This window comes from Centroberyx affinis, unplaced genomic scaffold, assembly GCF_046629955.1.
Source record: "Centroberyx affinis isolate AG114_WGS23_722 - 3 ecotype Tasmania unplaced genomic scaffold, CSIRO-AGI_Caff_v1 ptg004531l_1, whole genome shotgun sequence".
Taxonomy (NCBI): domain Eukaryota; kingdom Metazoa; phylum Chordata; class Actinopteri; order Beryciformes; family Berycidae; genus Centroberyx; species Centroberyx affinis.
Window position 1 is genome coordinate 1 of NW_027282170.1, and position 18,372 is coordinate 18,372.

Genomic DNA, 18,372 nt, shown 5'->3' on the forward strand with positions numbered 1-18,372 from the left:
GAAACGTTAAAACAGTGTAGGCCTACAATAGAATACATTTGAAAGAGAAGTATCAGATTATGTAGGAAGCAGTAATAAGTAGGGCTGGGTACCGAACTTCGATACTTTTATGGCACCGACCGAATTGCTTCAATACTAATGAGTATCGAAAAATGCCTTGTCATTCGGTGCCCAATTTCGATACCTAAGGACTAATCTCATCAGCGTCAGTGAGCCCATAAACATGCAGCATGCTTGTACCGCCAAGATAACAAAAAAAACCTTGTACCAAGACCTAATAATGCTGGTGATTGGTTGTCTAATGTTACACGCTGTAGAGGCATTTAAGTTACGCCCAGAGACGGGGCACACGTGTGTGTTGTTGTGTTTTGAGAGGCTTGACTAAGTTACAGTGTGCGGAAAAAATGTCGAAGAGATCAAAAGTATGGCTCCATTTTAACAGGCTCGATGCCAATAGCGCGCGATGCAATATATGTGAAAAGACAATTGCTGCCAAGACTGGCAACACGACGAATTTGATGAAACATTTGAACGTGCATGGAGTAAATTTAAGAGCAGAAAGTTGCTCCGTGTTCGACTGCAAGAAGAACGAACCACAGCCATCTTCATCTCAGCACGTTACAGAGGCTCCATCAAAATCTGAGGACGGTGCTATGACTGGGATGTTAGCAGGTAATGTTTAGCAAACATAAAAATTCGGCCAACTTGTACATGGTTGTTGTTTACTAAAGTTAACGTTACTGTAATAGGTGCTGGCTCTGTTAGATAACGTTAGATATTGTGTGTAGCTCTAGCTTACGTTATGTCTATCTATAGATAGCTAGCTAAATCAAAAGCTGAAATGCATTAAGATTGACAGTAACTGATCAACTTGAACTAGGTTAGCTTGTTAAAATGTGCTTATCCATTGGGTCGGCTGGCTAAACAGCTCAGCTATCTTTTTTTTTCTCTTCATATTAGCCTCTGCCCCTGTCCACCCTGGTGTGCCAGTAAGTGTCAACCCGTTCACACTGGCAGAAAAAGGAAAAATGTCCAAGGAAAAACAAGATGAGTGCCACAGGGCAATCACCAACTTTATTGTTAAAGGTTTGCTGCCTTTTTCTACAGTGGAGGCTCCATGGTGGAGGTAAGTAAGCTGTAAAGGGTGTTGTTGTAACTTAAAAGTAGTTGGCCAATATGTAATCTTTTAGCCTAGATAATATTTTTTTTACTTTTACAGTAAGCAGTAATACAACCATGCTATTGTCGATATTTTGTGTTCTAATCTCAATTATAGGGAGATGATAGGAACCTTAAACCCCAAGTATCAGTCCCCCAGCAGAGACATGCTGTCAAATACACTAATACCTGCATGGTATGCAGTAGAGAAGGAAAACGTCAAGAGAGAGTTGCAAGATGTGAGGGATGTGGCTGTGACTGCTGATGGGTGGACCAGTGTGGCACAGGACCACTACTTGACAGTTTCAGTCCACTATGTGAAAGAGGGTTCCATGAAGGAGAAAATCCTGCATACAAGGGCAGTATACACATCCCAGACAGGGAATGTTATAGCAGAGGAGATAGGAGATATTCTGGATGAATTCAGTGTGAAGGACAAAGTAGTTGCCATCACTGTAGACAATGCAGCAAATATGGATGTGGCAGTGAAAAAGATGAGTATTAAAAAAATTGGCTGTTTTGCTCATACTCTTAATGTTGCTGCTCAAAAGCTGTACAGTATTTTTACAGTAAATTTATTGCAAAATTCCATGGCTAAATCATTTAATAAACTTTCACCGCAATTGGACCAGTTTGACAACCATACACACACAACTTGGTTATGCCCATAGACCAAAACTGATAGTGTATTGTTCTCCCTCTGACACACCCTCAAGGTAGCCCAGGCCAGTTGTCAGGCACACAATAGTATAGATAGATAGATAGATAGATAGATAGGCAGCTCGCATCACAAACAACACAACACAGACACACAATTTTCCTCTCTCTGTCTGTCTGTCTGTCTCTCTCTCTCTCTCCCTCTCTCTCTAGGCCTTCCAGAACATGCTGTCACCCTGGATGTGAAGACCAGGTGGAACAGCCTTTTCCTGATGGTGGAGCGATTCCTGGAGCAGTTTCCTGCCATCCAGGCAGCCTCCATGGACCCTCGGCTAAAGAAATCAATGGAGAAGGACAGGTATTGTAGAGAAGGATGGACATTGATATTAGCTTATTCCATTATTAATGTGAACTATTGTGCTCATAAGACTGTAGTCTAGCAAATAAAACAATGTGTATATTTTTTCAGACTGGAGAGACTTTCTGACGAGGATTTCAGAAAAGCAGAACAGTTTGTCAGAGTTATGAAGATACTTTATACTTCAACCATCTGCATCTCTGCTGAAAGGAGTCCAACCCTGGGTCAGATTCTGCCCATCTTGGGGAAACTCCAGCACCACTTCACTGTTACTGATGAAGACTCCTCCTTTACACAGACCATCAAGGACAAGATCTGGGGTGACCTCTCAAAACGATACCAAGTGTGTAGCGTAATCCTATTGATTTCTCAGTTGTTTTTATTAGGTATACTCAGAGACCTGACTACTATACTATGTTTTTGTCTTGCAGGATGAGAGCATCAGGCAGTTCTTGGAGGAGGGCACAGCCTTGGATCCAAGATTCAAGATGAAAGTGGCAGATGCAGTGTGGACCAGACTAGAGGAGGAGCTGATGAGTAGGACTGGAACCTCACAGCAGGTGTTTATTGTTTACCTCTGCCAAGGAGGTTATGCTTTCGGTGCTGTTTGTTTGTTTGTTAGCAGGATTATGGAAAAACTACTGGCTACGAACCTTGGTGGAGGTCTGTGCTCTCAGAGTGCCCTTCTAGTTGGTAATCTTTTACTCATCTTCCATTGTAGATCAATGTATATGACCCCGATAATCTATTGAATACAGGCCCAGCAGATGGAACAGGACCTTGAAGAGACAGCTGGTGACCGTGATGAAGACTTATCTGATGAAGACCGTACAGCTGCAGTAGCAACACTGGTAAAAAACATATACAGATATCCTGTTTTTTTTTCCCAGCTTCATTTTCAGAAGAAAATGAACTTGTTTGCGTCTACCCTAATAGTGTCTTATTTTTTCTTTTTCTTTTTTCCTTTTCTTTTTTGTTCGCAGAAGCGGCCAAAGCTCTCTGCCCTTGAGGAGCTATTTGCTGAGGAGGACATGGCAATTAAGCGAAGTAAGAACAGAGGACATTGTAAGCACTACAGAGAAGGTTCAGAAAGAGATACAGCTCTACAGAGGTCTACCATCTACCCTAACCTCAGTGAGTCCAGTGACCTGGTGGTGGAACAAGAAGGACACTCTGCCATTGCTTTCAGACTTGGCAACCAGGTATCTCTGTGTGCAAGCATCATCCACACCCTCAGAACGTACATTTTCTACTGCTGGGGACACCATCAGCCAGGAGCGGGCTTGTCTGTTACCTGAGAAAGCAGACATGTTGATTTTTCTGAAGAAGAACTGCTGACTGAGTGAAGCCTCTGTAAGATGTAAAGAACTTAAATATGCAGCAGAGAGCATTAGACACTGACTTGCAACTGTCCGTTTTGCACTGAAAACTATTTGCACTGATTCATTGTATCTTTTACATTTTGTTCCTTTGTACTCTGTATACTATTTTTTGTTGGGGCGGCAGTAACAGACAACTTCAAAATTTTTATGTTGTAAAACTGCTTTCAAAAAATAAAACTAAAGATTTGTACCGTAATGTGTAATGTAATTTTCTTTTTGTTAAAATGGATTTTATAAAATTGGTATCGAAAAAAGTATCTTTAAGGAACAGGTATCGAAGTCAAGGTATCGGTACTGGTACAGGTATCGAACATTTTTGGACGATACCCAGCCCTAGTAATAAGGTAGGTACCCTATGGACAATGATACCATAGCCTGCAAGTCACAGAATAGGAAAATTGCAAGTAAATCAAAAGCGAGATTATAAAGATAATTTATTTTTATATCTTGTGGTATTACCTTGTACAGATTACCTATGCCACATATTGCATTAATTAATATATTATTTAAAGGACATTTGCGATTATTTTCAAGCTGGGTCTTATAGATGGTAGGGTATATGGCCAGCATGAGCCAATCAAATTCAAAGGCTCACATTTGTCTGGGCTGTTCCAAGCCATCTGCATTAGAAAAACCATTTACGTGATTGTTGGTATTTTGTGTGTTTAAGACAGAAAGGACAGTCTACAGTCAAGCCAGCAGTGTTGTTTCTCTCCACAATGAAAACAGTCTGTCGTTGTCGGCAGGATTCGAACCTGCGCGGGGAAACCCCAATGGATTTCTAGTCCATCGCCTTAACCACTCGGCCACGACAACTACCTATGCAAGTATATATATGCAGGGTCTATCGTCAGCATATAAATATTACACACTTCCCTCCATATGAAAATATTTATTTTAGATCACCAACATGTTTTCGGCATTATGCCTTCTTCATGTTGGTGATCTAAAATGTTGGTGATCTAAAATAAATATTTTCATATGGAGAAAAGTGTGCAACCTTCACGATTACTTATTTTGAGGAGAAGCAAACTTGTCATTAACTTGCTGACGTTAACCTTGACATAGCAATAATACTATAAAGAAGATAAGGTACTATTGTATAGTAAGCATATCTTCAGCGCTGAATGGTTTCAGCCTTGCATAGTATAATCTGATAACCCTTCATGTGGAGGTTTCTTTGTCTTATTTTGTTGGCACTCCTACAACATGGAGGCATTTTCTATAGTTGCCACTGGTAGCCAATCTCCAAACACTCCATCATACCACGATACCTGTAATACACAACCACTCCCCATGAATGAGCTGTGGGACTGAACACAGTCTATACTGTTCATCTCACAAACCACTTGTTCACACAAAGTAAATTATCCATAAGATATGTACAGTATCACTGTCAATTTGTGGTGTTTCAGGTTCTCAATAGATGGTTAATGTCATGGAAAGTTAAAAAGTGATGACTTCAGATGAGACCTGTTGATGCTGTCTGTTATCTGGTGCCCCGTTCTTAATTCTCATTGAAGCAAACTCTAAATTATATTGATATCAGACACCATCAATACCTACCACCACTACAGATGAATTAAAAATCTATTGTGTCCCTCGTAGGTTTAAATCCTGCAGACAACACTGGGCTGTTCAAATGGTTATAGAGCTTCAAATAACTGTATAAAATTGCAAATGGTGATTTGAGGGCTTTCTGTACATAATTCTACTACAGCGGCTAAACTTTTTTTTACCATTGTGAATATAGACCAACACTGGTAAAATCCATACTCCAGAAAGAATTGGTTTATCACAATACTCAATGGCAAGTTTAATTTCTATGTCGGTTTTGTTATTCATGTGAGTTGTTGTGGCCAAGTGGTTAAGGCAATGGACTAGAAATCCATTGGGCTTTCCTCACGTGGGTTGGAATCCTGCTGACAACTTTAGTCTTCATACAATACCAATGGCACAGCAGAGCATTTACAAATGTTAACTGCAGGAAATGCTGCCATGTTGGTGGAGTGACAACAAATTAGTCTGAGTCTGTTGTTCCTCCCTAGACAAGACAAGAAAATTATCAAGTATACTGCACTTGTATCTTAACTCTTCCATGACAGTCCTCCACTGGACCATAAAACACTAAGAATAGAGAGTAATACCGCCCGCACAATGTCTTACAGATAATTTATGTGCCTTCATGGCAGTGACATATTGACCAATTTAATTTTCAGTTTATTTGAATGTGATCTCAGCTCTGTTGATTGTATGACCAGCATTTCCTCATTCCTTGTTCACGTGAAGCTGATGTTTTCCAGGTCTGCTGTATCATTGCCTCCCAGCAGGGGGGTGTAGCTCAGTGGAAGAGCGCATGCTTTGCATGTATGAGGCCCCGGGTTCAATCCCCGGCATCTCCAGGAGGTTTTCTGTTGAAGAAGACAAGTCCTGTAGGACAGTGTTTCCCAACCCAGTCCTCACACGGCACAGCCATGGTCATCACGAGGCAAATTCAGGTCAGTCAGTCAGTCAGGGACACGATGATGCGCTTCATCATATGGCCTCTAGAGGGCGTCTTTGACTGTGAGATGCAGTGTTTCCCATACAGAGGCACCAAATCAAGTTGGTCAGTGTATAGAAATTGATCTAAATCAATCTCTGATGTGCACATCAGGTCATGTTTGTCATTTGGAGATAGAGAAATGACAGCAAACCAGCAGCATTGTACTCAAACCACAGAGTCTGCCGGTGTGAAAGCAAAAGTGAAACTTAACATTCTACAATTTGCTCCAAACTCGCTGTGATATTAACAGATTTGTAGACAGTAACTCGTCGTCTTCTTCTGCCCTACAAACTTTAACAGTAGGTAACGTTATTACCTTGTGGTATTTAAGTAACATTAGCGGAATAAGGTAATTGAACCATGTCGCAGTGCTTAAGTGCATAGAATTGAACACCCGCGCTTTGGGTCTGTACAGGATCTGTGCTTGTTCACCTTAGGAGCTCTCTTAAGGGCTATGATGCTTTATTAGGATTTAATCTTACTTTTAAGGGGACATTCTTAGAAAACGTCATCATTCTAATCATTTTCTTAAACTTTCACCGCTAGGACCAACTCTTAGAGTACTAGGAAGCTTTATGAATATGGCCCCAGATGTCTATTACGCTTAGACAGATGTTGGTCATCTGTCTAAGTGGAGTAGACACATGATCTCAGGTAAATGCCAAAGGTGGACAAGCTAGTGAAGGCAACAGTGATCCTCTACAATTTCCCACGATGGAACATTGCAGCTCCACCAGCCCACTGGTCAGAGACAGACGTTACCTACGTCTTAAGTTGAGGTGCGGAAACACCTCACACACTAAAGAGGCTTCGTACGATGGACACTAGGATCATCTTAGCCTACAGAAGCTTTTGGGAAACAAAGCCCAGTATTGTATCACCAGGCTGCATGTCAACATTGTCATTGTTTGGTCTCCTACAGGACTTGTCTTCTTCAACAGAAAACCTCCTGGAGATGCCGGGGATTGAACCCGGGGCCTCATACAAGCAAAGCATGTGCTCTTCCACTGAGCTACACCCCCCTGCTGGGAGGTAGTGATACAGCAGACCTGGAAAACATCAGCTACACGTGAACAAGGAATGAGGAAATACAATCAACAGAGCTGAGATCACATTCAAATAAAGTGATAATTAAATTTGTCAATATGCCACTGCCATGAAGGCACATCAATTCTCTGTAAGAGTTTGTGAGGGTGGTATTACTCTCTATTCTTAGTGTTTCATTGTCTCAATGAAGGACTGTCATGGAAGAGTTAACATACAAGTGCAGTACACTTGATAATTTTCTTGTCTTGGGAAGAACAACATACTCCACTAATTTGGCAGCATTTCCTACAGTTAGCATTTGTAAATGCTCTGCTGTGCCATTTGTATTGTATGAACAGTAACGTTGTCGGCAGGATTTTAACCTGCGCGGAGAAACCCCAATGGATTTCTAGTCCATCGCCTTAACCACTCTGCCACAACAACTCACGTGAAAGACAAAACCGACACATAGAAATTAAACTTGGCGTTGACTGTTGTGATAACCAAGTCTTTCTGGAGTATGGATTTTACCAGTGTTGGTCTATATTCACAATGGTAAAAAAAAAGTTTAGCCGCTGTAGTAGAATTATGCACAGAAAGCCCTCAAATCATATATACATATTTATACAGTTATTTGAAGCTCTATAGCTATTTGAACAGCTCAGTGTTGTCAGCAGGATTTAAACCTACAAGTGACACAATAGATTTATATTCCATCGCACAAACCTCTCAACCATCAACTCAACATACTATTGTGCTTTGAATTTATCAGCATTTTAACTCCTCTACAAACACCAAGGCACTCAAATATGAGTAAGTATGGGCTGGCAAATGCCGGGTTTCTCTTCTGTGTGTAAGTCTTTGTAATGTGAGTTGTCGTGGCCGAGTGGTTAAGGCGATGGACTAGAAATCCATTGGGGTTTCCCCGCGCAGGTTCGAATCCTGCCGACAACGCTCATCTGTTTGCATACAGAACTGCTGTATGATGGAATCTTTGTAGATTGGCTACCAGTGGCAACTATAGAAAATGCCTCTGTGTTGGAGCAGTGCCGACAAAGAAAACATCAAGTTTCTCTGCCCTTCAATGTCAGATTATACTATGCAAGGCTGAAAACATTCAGTAAGGAAGATATGCTTACATTAAAATCTCTGCTTTTTTGTCACTCCTCCAACATGGTTGCATGTCCCTCAAAACCATTGGTAACCACTTTTTAACTTTCCATGACATTAACCATCTATTGAGAACGTGAAACACCACAAATTGACAGTAATACCTCCCTCTTGTGGCAAAATCACTTTGTGTGATCAAGTGGTTTGTGAGATGAACAGTACAGACTCTGTTCAGTCCCACAGCTCATGCATGGAGAGTTTGTTCCTCCTAGCGTAAATATTTATATGCTGACCATAGGCCCTGCATATGTGTGCTTGCATAGAGCGTTGTCGTGGCCAAGTGGTTAAGGCTATGGACTAGAAATCCATTGGGGTTTCCCCGTTTTGGACTGTCCTTTCTGTCTCAAACACACAAAATACCAACAATCATATAAATTGATTTTCTAACGTGGATGACTTGGAGCAGCCCAGACAAATGTGAAGCTTTGAATTTGATTAGCTCTTGCTGGCCATATGCCCAACCATCAATAAGGCCCAGGTTGAAAATAATGAAAACATAATAATGAATAATAATGAAAGTTGAAAATGTTCTTCAAATGGGAATAACACTAAATTTCAGTTCAAAAATTGTATTCCAAGACTAGAAATTCAATTTGCATTACTTAATATTCACAAATACATGTATGAATTTCTCAGGTGGTTTTAGGAACAACAAATGTAAATCTAAACCTGCACAGAGTAGATGAAAGTAAAGTATCTTTTCAAAACCCAAAGATTCTCACCAGTAAAGTCTAATAGCAAAATAAATATTTCAGATTTTTGTGACATTAACATTTCTGACATTATCTTTCCCATGGCGCAGCCATGGTCATCACGAGGCAAATTCAGGTCAGGCAGTCACTCAGTCAGGGACACGATGATGTGCTTCATCAGATGGCCTCTAGAGGGCGTCTTTGACTGCAAGACAGAGTCCTGCTCGGGTCCAGTTTTGCAAACCCGCACTTGTTCAATTGCAGGGCGGCCTGCAATTGAACAAGAAACATCGTAGGAGCCGTGCCTATTTGGCAGAATCAATCACAACTATGTTGCTACAGTGCTGACGTTTAATTGCCCTGAGCCTGAGGTTGCTGTGTATGCAGGAAAAGAATATAAAAAGATAAAGTATACTGCACTTGAATGTTAACTCTTCCATGACAGTCCTCCACTGAGACCATAAACACTAAGAATAGCGAGCAATACCGCCCTCACAAACTCTTACAGATAATTTATGTGCCTTCATGGCAGTGGCATATTAACCAATTTAATTATCACTTTATTTGAATGTGATCTCAGCTCTGTTGATTGTATGACCAGCATTTCCTCATTCCTTGTTCACGTGTAGCTGATGTTTTCCAGGTCTGCTGTATCACTGCCTTCCAGCAGGGGGATGAAGCTCAGTGGAAGAGTGCATGCTTTGCATGTATGAGGCCCCGGGTTCAATCCCCGGCATCTCCAGGCATCTCCTTTCTGTTGAAGAAGACAAGTCCTGTAGGAGACCAAACAATGACAATGTTGACATGCAGCCTGGTGATACAATAGGGGGCCTTGTTTCCCAAAAGCATCTGTAGGCTAAGATGATCCTAGTGTCCATCTTACAAAGCCTCTTTAGTGTGGAGGTGTTTCCGAAAAGCACCTCAACTTAAGACGCTTTTAAAAGTGATCGTAGATAACGACTGTCTCTGACCGGTGGGCACCAGTGGTTTGGTGGAGCTGCAATGTTCCATTGTGGGAAATTGTAGAGGATCACTGTTGCCTTCACTAGCTTGTCCACCTTTGGCATTCACCTGAGATCATGTGTCTAGTCCACTTAGACAGATGACCAATATCTGTCTAAGCGGACTAGACATCTTGGGCCATATTCACATAGCTTCCTAGTACTCTAACGACCCTGCGCCACTACAGCCATCGAAATAATTATTCCTTAACCATCACTGAAAGATGCTCGACTGATCAGGTTGCGTTCACGGCTGCGTCCAAGCTACAAAATCGCAGAGGTTCAGTTCTTGATGGCTGACGCACACATTCTCCCTCACTGAAATAAGGCTGATTGTTTTCTGGTGTATCCATTCAAAAGTCAATGCTCTCTGTGGAGCAGGGAGAACGTCACGTTGGCGCAAGGCTGATGGCAACGCGACATGACGCTGGTAGTGGAGCTCTAACGTAAGAGTTGGTCCTAGCGGTAAAATTCTAAGAAAATGATTCGAATGTGGACGTTTTCTAAGAATTTTCCCTCAAAAGTAAGATTAAATCTTAATAAAGATAAAACCTATTCACAAAGCATCATAGCCCTTAAGAGAGCTCCCAAGGTGAACAAGCGCAGATCCTGTACAGACCCAAAGCGCAGGTGTTCAATTTTATGCACTGAAGCACTGTGACACGGTTCAATTACCTAATTCCACTAACGTTACTTAAATACCACAAGGTAATAACATTACCTAAAAACATAAAGTTTGTAGAGCAGTAGAAGACGTGTTACTGTCTACAAATCCGTTACTAACACAGGCAAGTTTGGGGCAATGTTAAGTTTCATTTTTGTTTGTTTGACTCTGTGGATTGAGTACAATGCAGCTGGTCTGTGCATCTCCAAATGACAAACATGATGTAATGCGCGCATCAGGGATCGATTAAGATCAATTTCTATACACTGACCAACTTGATTTTGTGCCTCTGTATGGGGAAACACTGCATCTCACAGTCAAAGACCTTTAGAGGCCATCTGACGAAGCACATCATCTCACTAAGCGTCCCTGACTGACTGACTTACTGACTGACTGACTGACTGCCTGACCATCTGCCTGAACTGAATTTGCCTCGTGATGACCATGGTTGCGCCGTGGAAAAAGAATGTCAGAAATGTTAATGTCATAAAAATCAGAAATGTTTATTTTGCTATTTTGCTTTACCGGTGGGAATCTTTGGGTTTTGAAAAGTTAGGTTAAGAAGAACACACAAACACATATACACACACATACACACACTCACACGTACCTCTATCATCCTCCCTGTGTTTCTATAGGTTCCAGAGCAGACCAGTCTAGAGTGAACCATCAGCTCTCTGTCAGTGTGAAGAACAGAAAGGCAGCAGTCAGAGTGGGAGAACTGGCAGACCACTAAGACTATTCTACTGAATTCTGACCCTCCACATCAGAGCAGGTAGGTCAAGTTATATCTTATTTTATTTACAATTAGGCAAATTTGGAATTATCTGATGGCAACTCTACTTCAAATTAGGTAAAGGTGTTTGAAATATCACCAGGTTTCCCTTTCTCATGTTGAATGTTGACTTACAAATTAGCTCTAAGGTTCATTTTATGCTATGTCGGTGGTCAAAGAGGTTAGCGTGATGGACTAAAGAGCTATTGTGTCTCTCATAGATTAAAATTCTGCTGACAACGATGGGCTGTTTAAATAATTATAGAGCTTCAAATGACTGTATAAAATTGCAAATGGAGATTCCAGGGCGTTGTGCCTATTTCTACTACAGGGGCCAAACTACCTTGTGTTTTACCAGTGTGAAACCAATGGAATATAGACCAACACTGGTAAAATCCATACTCCCGAAAGAAGTGGTTATTAGCTCAATGGCAATTTTCATTTCTATGTGTTGAATTTGAGTGCAGAGTGAGTTGTCGTGGCCGAGTGGTTAAGGCGATGGACTAGAAATCCATTGGGGTTTCCCCGCGCAGGTTCGAATCCTGCCGACAACGTGTTTTCATCTTGGTGTGAACAGCCAACACTGCTGGCTTGACTGTGCTGGAGCAACAAAGAGCTTTGTAAATCTCTAACCCTCATGACTTGATCCACCGCCACCTCCTTACTGGCAGGGCTCCTGGCATGTACACTCAAACCTCTGCAGATGATACTGAACGCGGCGGCGCGTCTGGTCTTCAACCAGCCCAAAAGAGCACATGTCACTGGCTCCCAGTTGCTGCCCGCATCAAATTCAAGTGCTTGATGCTGGCCTACAAAGCAGCAACCAAAACGGCTCCCACCTATCTGAACTCCCTCCTTCAGGTCTACGCTCCCTCCCACTCACTACGCTCTGCCAAGGAGCGGCGCCTGGTGCTGCCACCACACCAAGGCCCTAAGTCTCTATCCGGACTCTTCTGTGGTTACTTGGTGGTGGAACGAGTTACCAAACTCCATTCAATCCGAGTCCCTCTCAATCTTTAAGAAAATGCTAAAGACCCAGCTCTTTAGCAAACACCTTCTCACCTGATGGACAAACAAAAAAAAAAATCTTTATCTGCCTCTATGCACTGCCTCGTAGCATCTATGTCCTGTTGGACCAGAACTTAGCTTTATGGCATTTACTCTCATTGTTCTCTCCTGACTAGATCCTTGCTTATGTTGTATTAAAATCTCATGTGTACATCGCTTTGGATAAAAGCGTCTGCCAAATGGGAAATTAGAGTAGAGATTTTAATGACTTAATATTTTCTTTGTCTTATGTTGTTGGCACTCCTCCAACATGGAGGCATTTTCTATAGTTGCCACTGGTAGCCTATCTCCAAACATTCCATCATACCAGCGTTATAGTATGCAAATAGATGACCGTTGTCGGCAGGATTCCAACCTGCGCGGGGAAAGCCCAATGGATTTTTAGTCCATCGCCTTAACCACTCAGCCACAACAACTCACTTCACAAAGAGTTACACACTGAATAGGAACCTGCCATTTACCAGCTCATACTTACTCATATTTGAGCATCTTGGTGTTTGTAGAGGAGTTAAAATGCTGATAAACTCAAAGCACAATAGTATGTTGAGTTGATGGTTGAGAGGTTTGTGCGATGGATTAAAAATCTATTGTGTCCCTCGTTTAAAAATCTATTGTGTCCCTCGGTTTAAATCGTGCTGACAACACTGAGCTGTTCAAACAGCTATAGAGCTTCAAATAACTGTATATGATTTGAGGGCTTTCTGTGCATAATTCTACTACAGCGGCTAAACTTTTTTTTTATCATTGTGAATATAGACCAACACTGATAAAACCCATATTCCAGAAAGAATTGGTTATCACAACACTCAACGCCAAGTTTAATTTCTATGTGTCGGTTTTGTCTTTAATGTGAGTTGTTGTGGCCGAGTGGTTAAGGCGATGGACTAGGAATCCATTGGGGTTACCCCACGCAGGTTCGAATCCTGCAGACAACGCTAGTCTTCATACAATACCAATGGCACAGCAGAGTATTTACAAATGCTAACTGTAGGAAATGCTGCCATGTTGGTGGAGTGACAACAAGTTAATGGAGTCCGTTGTCCCTCCCTACTAGTGATGCGTGGATTGCGGATTGGGTGGGTCAGGTAAAAAAAAATAACATTCTGGTTAATAGTGGTTGGGTTGTGGGTGGGTTAAATAATACATCATTAATGAAGACAATATTAAATACATTCTCTAAAATTGTGGAAATACCTGTTGCCATTTTCATTTTACCAAAACAGAAGAACTTAAATAAATGTTTATTTATTTAAAACCCGCCTACTTCAGTGTAATATGTTACCATATCATCATGCTTACATATATCCCACTGAGAAATAATGGCAAATGTGTGATCGGGTGTGCATAAAAAAAAAATCTTTTTTGAGTTCATTAAATACCTGCAGCGATCCCACCGCAGCAGAAACGATAAGTGCGTCTCCCCATTAAGAGAGACGCTGTGTAGACACTAATAATAATTTCTATTACACAAGAGAGAAACAGGACCGCAGCATAAACATTAAACTGTATTGCAAAGGCACAGTTCACCATGGAAACGTTTAATTACTCAAAGCAGCCTCTCTAATCTTTAAAGTAAATCGTTAAGAAAACACTCATACATCAATACAACGAACACACAATAAAGAAATCACATAGAAAGCTCACGCTGTTCGACATAATTTAAAAGGCAATATAGAGGTGGAGTGAAATGTGCATGCGGGTGCGGGACGGGTGCGGGTCTACAAATTGTAGAAAATACTTTGTTCGGGTGGGTGGCGGGTGGATGATTTATGCGTACATGCGGATTCGGATGGTGTCAGAGCCGATCCGCGCATCACTACTCCCTACACAAGACAAAAAAATGATCAAGTGTACTGCGCTTGAATGTTAACTCTTCCATGACCGTCCTTCACTGAGACCATAAAACACTAAGAATAGAGAGTAATACCACCCTCACAAACTCTTACAGATAATTTATTTGCCTTCATGGCAGTGACATATTGACCAATTTAATTATCACTTTGTTTGAATGTGATCTCAGCTCTGTTGATTGTATGACCAGCATTTCCTCATTCCTTGTTCACGTGTAGCTGATGTTTTCCAGGTCTGCTGTATCACTGCCTCCCAACAGGGGGATGTAGCTCAGTGGAAGAGCGCATGCTTTGCATGTATGAGGCCCCGGGTTCAATCCCCGGCATCTCCAGGAGGTTTTCTGTTGAAGAAGACAAGTCCTGTAGGAGACCAAACAAGTACAGTGACAATGTTGACATGCAGCCTGGTGATACAATACTGGGCCTCATTTCCCAAAAGCATCTGTAGGCTAAGATGATCCTAGTGTCCATCTTATGAAGCCTCTGAAGTGTTTCCGAAAAGCAACTTCAGACGCTCTTAAAAGTGATCGTAGGTAACGACTGTCTCTGACCAGTGGGCTAGTGGAGCTGCAATGTTCCATTGTGGGAAATTGACAGATGACCAACATCTGTCTAAGCGGAATAGACATCTGGGGCCATATTCACAAAGCTTCCTAGTACTCTAAGAGTTGGTCCTAGCGGTGAAATTTTAAGAAAATTATTAGAATGATGACATTTTCTAAGAATTTTCCCTTAAAAGTAAGATTAAATCCTAATAAAGCATCATAGCCCTTAAGAGAGCTCCTAAGGTGAACAAGCACAGATCCTGTACAGACCCAAAGCGCAGGTGTTCAATTCTATGCACTGAAGCACTGCGACACGGTTCAATTACCTAATTCCACTAATGTTACTTAAATACCACAAGGTAATAACATTACCTACCGTTAAAGTTTGTAGGGCAGAAGATGACGACGTGTTACTGTCTACAAATCTGTTAATAACGCAGGCGAGTTTGGAGCAAATTGTAGAATGTTAAGTTTCACTTTTGTTGGACATCTGCTATTGGCTGATCTTTGGTGCCAGATGGCCAGTTCAGTACCCTACTTTTAACCAGTAGATGTCAGGCTTCACCACAGATTTGGGTTTGGGGTTCAGTTACTCTTTAAAAGCAATGGGGAACACACCTGTTGTGAGGAGTTGATGATGTGTGTGACTGCAGGGATAAGTGTGGGCGAAATGGTCTGCAGGAGGTTGGAGGTTATGGGGTCCAACGGACAGGTAGTGGGACGAGAGTCAAGCAGAAGTTTGGAGACTTGCTCCTCTGTAAGATGAGAAAATGAGAGGAGTGAGGTCCTGTTAGCTGGCGGCGGCAGACTGAGCTGGTCAGGTTCAGAGAACTGATGGCAGAAACCTTATCAGTAAAGAAGGAGGCAAAGAGGTCAGCAGTGAGCAAAGTTGAGGGTGGAGGTGACGGAGGGTTGAGGAGTGTGTTAAAAGCTGACAATCTAACAATAAAAATATTCTCAGATTTGGGTCAGAGAGAAAAAATCTCATCACATGGGGGTCCAGGGCCCTAATATGGACTAAATTAGGGGTCCTTGATATGAAAAAGGTTGAGATTCACTGTTGTTTCTGTCACACAAAATGCCAACAATCACTTAAATGGATTTTCAAACACGATGACTTGGAACAGCCCACTCAGCAGCGCAGACAAATGTGAAGCTTCGAATTTGATTGGCTGTTGCTGGCCATATGCCCAACCATCAATATACTACTATACCACCATCGCTGAGGAGAAACAGCACTCCTGCTACAGTCAGCAGTTTATGTCAGGAATTCAACTGGAAGAGGAGGAGAGGAGAAGAAAGGAGGAGGGTACAACAGCAAGCAAACAGAAGAAGAGAAGAGAGATTTTAAAGCCCAGTGTGTAGAGGATACACCTGCCTATATACCTGCAAATGAAAGCATCCCCTTGTTGTCAGCAGGACTCAAACCAACACAGGTAAACAATCACGGATGTGTAGTTAATCTCTTTAAGCACTCCTGAGACAACAATGAAGTCAATTAGAATTACATACAAGTGGTAGCAATGGGGAGTCTGGGGTAATACATGGACTAGGGGATGTGGAATACAATGGACTAGTGGATGTGAATACATGGATACACAGGGGATGTGCAGTATACTCACTAGTTATTTTTATTATTATTATTGGTATACAGTTATCAGCATGCATTTTAAATGTCTGCCTGGACTACCTGGATATTTATGATGGCTGCTATAGATGATTTTGGATTATTGTGGTTTCTGTTTATTGATGCGCTTTCAATGGTTTATATGCTCAGGTATACAGTTATTGATTTTGACTTTAAATGTCTGCCTGACTGTGATGGTATTTATGATGGCTGCTATAGATGATTTGGATTATTGTCATTTCTGTTTATTTGATTTGATGTGCTTTTAATGTGTCTATATGTTCTGTGTTGTACCACAAATTGCCTCTTGGAGGACATTAAAGCTTTCTAAGTCTAAGTTACATGATAGCTGATGCATAAGACCCTGTCAAATGCAATCTCTGAGTGGACTGTTTGAAGTCATCAGGGTTAGAAAATCCATTTATGTGTTTGTGGTATTGTTTATATGTACTGTTCACACCACAATGAAAATACTCTGCGTTGTCGGCAGGATTCGAACCTGCGCGGGGAAACCCCAATGGATTTCTAGTCCATCGCCTTAACCACTCGGCCACGACAACTCACACTGTGTACACACAGAAGATAACCCAACCCATACTTGCTGATATTTAAACACCTTGACTATATTTGCAGATGAGTTAAAGTACTGATAAAAATGACACCAAGATTTCTGCAATAACTCATTGCAGAAACCTTGGTGTCATTTTTGATCAAAACCTGAGCCTAGATAAACATGTTAATTCAATGGTTCAATCCTGCTTTTATCATCTCAGAAACATTTCAAGGATTAGACAATTTCTTTATACCAAACATCTGGAAACTGTCATTCACGCTTTCATAACCAGTCGATTGGACTACTGTAATTCCCTGCTCTCTGGCATCAGCAAAAAATCCCTCTCCCGCCTCCAGCTCATCCAAAACTCTGCTGCCAGGATTTTAACTCGGTCTAGGAAACATGATCACATTTCACTGATCCTGGCTTCCCTACACTGGCTACCTGTTGCTTTTAGAATTGATTTTAAGATTTTACTGATTACTTACAAAGCCCAGAGAGGCCTTGCCCCAAGCTATCTATCAGATCTCTTATTGCCCTATGTCCCTTCCCGCTCCCTTAGATCTTCAGATACATCTTTACTTGTTGTTCCAAGGTCCAGATATATAAAGGGGATAGAGCCTTTGCAGTCAGGGCTCCTAGACTTTGGAACGACTTGCCTGAGGAGATCAGGGCTGCAAACTCTGTATCGTCTTTTAAATCACTGTTAAAAACCCACTTGTTTAAAATTGCTTCGGTGATTTCATTATATTTTATGGCATTTTAGTTCATTTTACTCTATTTGTGTTTTTATAATGTGATTCGTTTTTATGGCTTTTAGTTTGTTTAATTCTCTTTGCATTTTAAATGTGTCTGTTTTTATTGTAAAGCACTAAAGACAGACACCTTTAAAATGAAAAGTGCTATATAAATAAAGTTATCATTATAAACTCAAAGCACAGTAGTGTAAAATCATGACAGCTGAATGGACAGAGCTGCCATAATGTGGATCGTTGGTGTGAAGTGGCCAGTTACCATAAACGGTTGGTGTTTTGTTCTCTGGTGGAAGGTGACCAAGTTACTAAAGAGTTTTTGTTCAGGTCATCATGAAAACGACACGTGATCCAAAATCAACTAGTGACCATCTTCCTGAGATAAACGGCAACTTTCTGAAGTGCAGATCCTAGTGTTGATATACAATTTTTGAACTCTAGAATTTAGTGTTATTCCAGCAATAGTTAGAAAATCCGTTTTTGTGATTGGTGGTATTTTGAGTGATTGAGACAGAAAGGACAGTGTACAATACAGTCAAGCCAGCAGTG

At 41.4% G+C, this 18,372-nt stretch overlaps 11 non-coding genes across 11 annotated transcripts; 6 read left to right on the plus strand and 5 right to left on the minus strand.

Annotated features, from left to right (window-relative positions):
* Nucleotides 1-4,289: 4,289 nt before the first annotated feature.
* Nucleotides 4,290-4,371, minus strand: trnas-aga (transfer RNA serine (anticodon AGA)). The gene has a single exon. It is a non-coding gene; the product is annotated as a tRNA-Ser (tRNA).
* A 1,514-nt stretch (nt 4,372-5,885) lies between these two features.
* trnaa-ugc (transfer RNA alanine (anticodon UGC)) lies at nt 5,886-5,957 on the plus strand. Its single transcript has one exon. It is a non-coding gene; the product is annotated as a tRNA-Ala (tRNA).
* Nucleotides 5,958-7,050: 1,093 nt separating this feature from the next.
* trnaa-ugc (transfer RNA alanine (anticodon UGC)) lies at nt 7,051-7,122 on the minus strand. The gene has a single exon. It is a non-coding gene; the product is annotated as a tRNA-Ala (tRNA).
* Nucleotides 7,123-7,488: 366 nt separating this feature from the next.
* Nucleotides 7,489-7,570, minus strand: trnas-aga (transfer RNA serine (anticodon AGA)). Its single transcript has one exon. It is a non-coding gene; the product is annotated as a tRNA-Ser (tRNA).
* A 428-nt stretch (nt 7,571-7,998) lies between these two features.
* On the plus strand, nt 7,999-8,080 carry trnas-aga (transfer RNA serine (anticodon AGA)). The gene has a single exon. It is a non-coding gene; the product is annotated as a tRNA-Ser (tRNA).
* Nucleotides 8,081-9,658: 1,578 nt separating this feature from the next.
* Nucleotides 9,659-9,730, plus strand: trnaa-ugc (transfer RNA alanine (anticodon UGC)). Its single transcript has one exon. It is a non-coding gene; the product is annotated as a tRNA-Ala (tRNA).
* Nucleotides 9,731-11,900: 2,170 nt separating this feature from the next.
* On the plus strand, nt 11,901-11,982 carry trnas-aga (transfer RNA serine (anticodon AGA)). The gene has a single exon. It is a non-coding gene; the product is annotated as a tRNA-Ser (tRNA).
* Nucleotides 11,983-12,830: 848 nt separating this feature from the next.
* On the minus strand, nt 12,831-12,912 carry trnaf-aaa (transfer RNA phenylalanine (anticodon AAA)). The gene has a single exon. It is a non-coding gene; the product is annotated as a tRNA-Phe (tRNA).
* A 437-nt stretch (nt 12,913-13,349) lies between these two features.
* Nucleotides 13,350-13,431, plus strand: trnap-agg (transfer RNA proline (anticodon AGG)). The gene has a single exon. It is a non-coding gene; the product is annotated as a tRNA-Pro (tRNA).
* A 1,175-nt stretch (nt 13,432-14,606) lies between these two features.
* Nucleotides 14,607-14,678, plus strand: trnaa-ugc (transfer RNA alanine (anticodon UGC)). The gene has a single exon. It is a non-coding gene; the product is annotated as a tRNA-Ala (tRNA).
* A 2,318-nt stretch (nt 14,679-16,996) lies between these two features.
* On the minus strand, nt 16,997-17,078 carry trnas-aga (transfer RNA serine (anticodon AGA)). The gene has a single exon. It is a non-coding gene; the product is annotated as a tRNA-Ser (tRNA).
* Between the last annotated feature and the right edge of the window lie 1,294 nt (nt 17,079-18,372).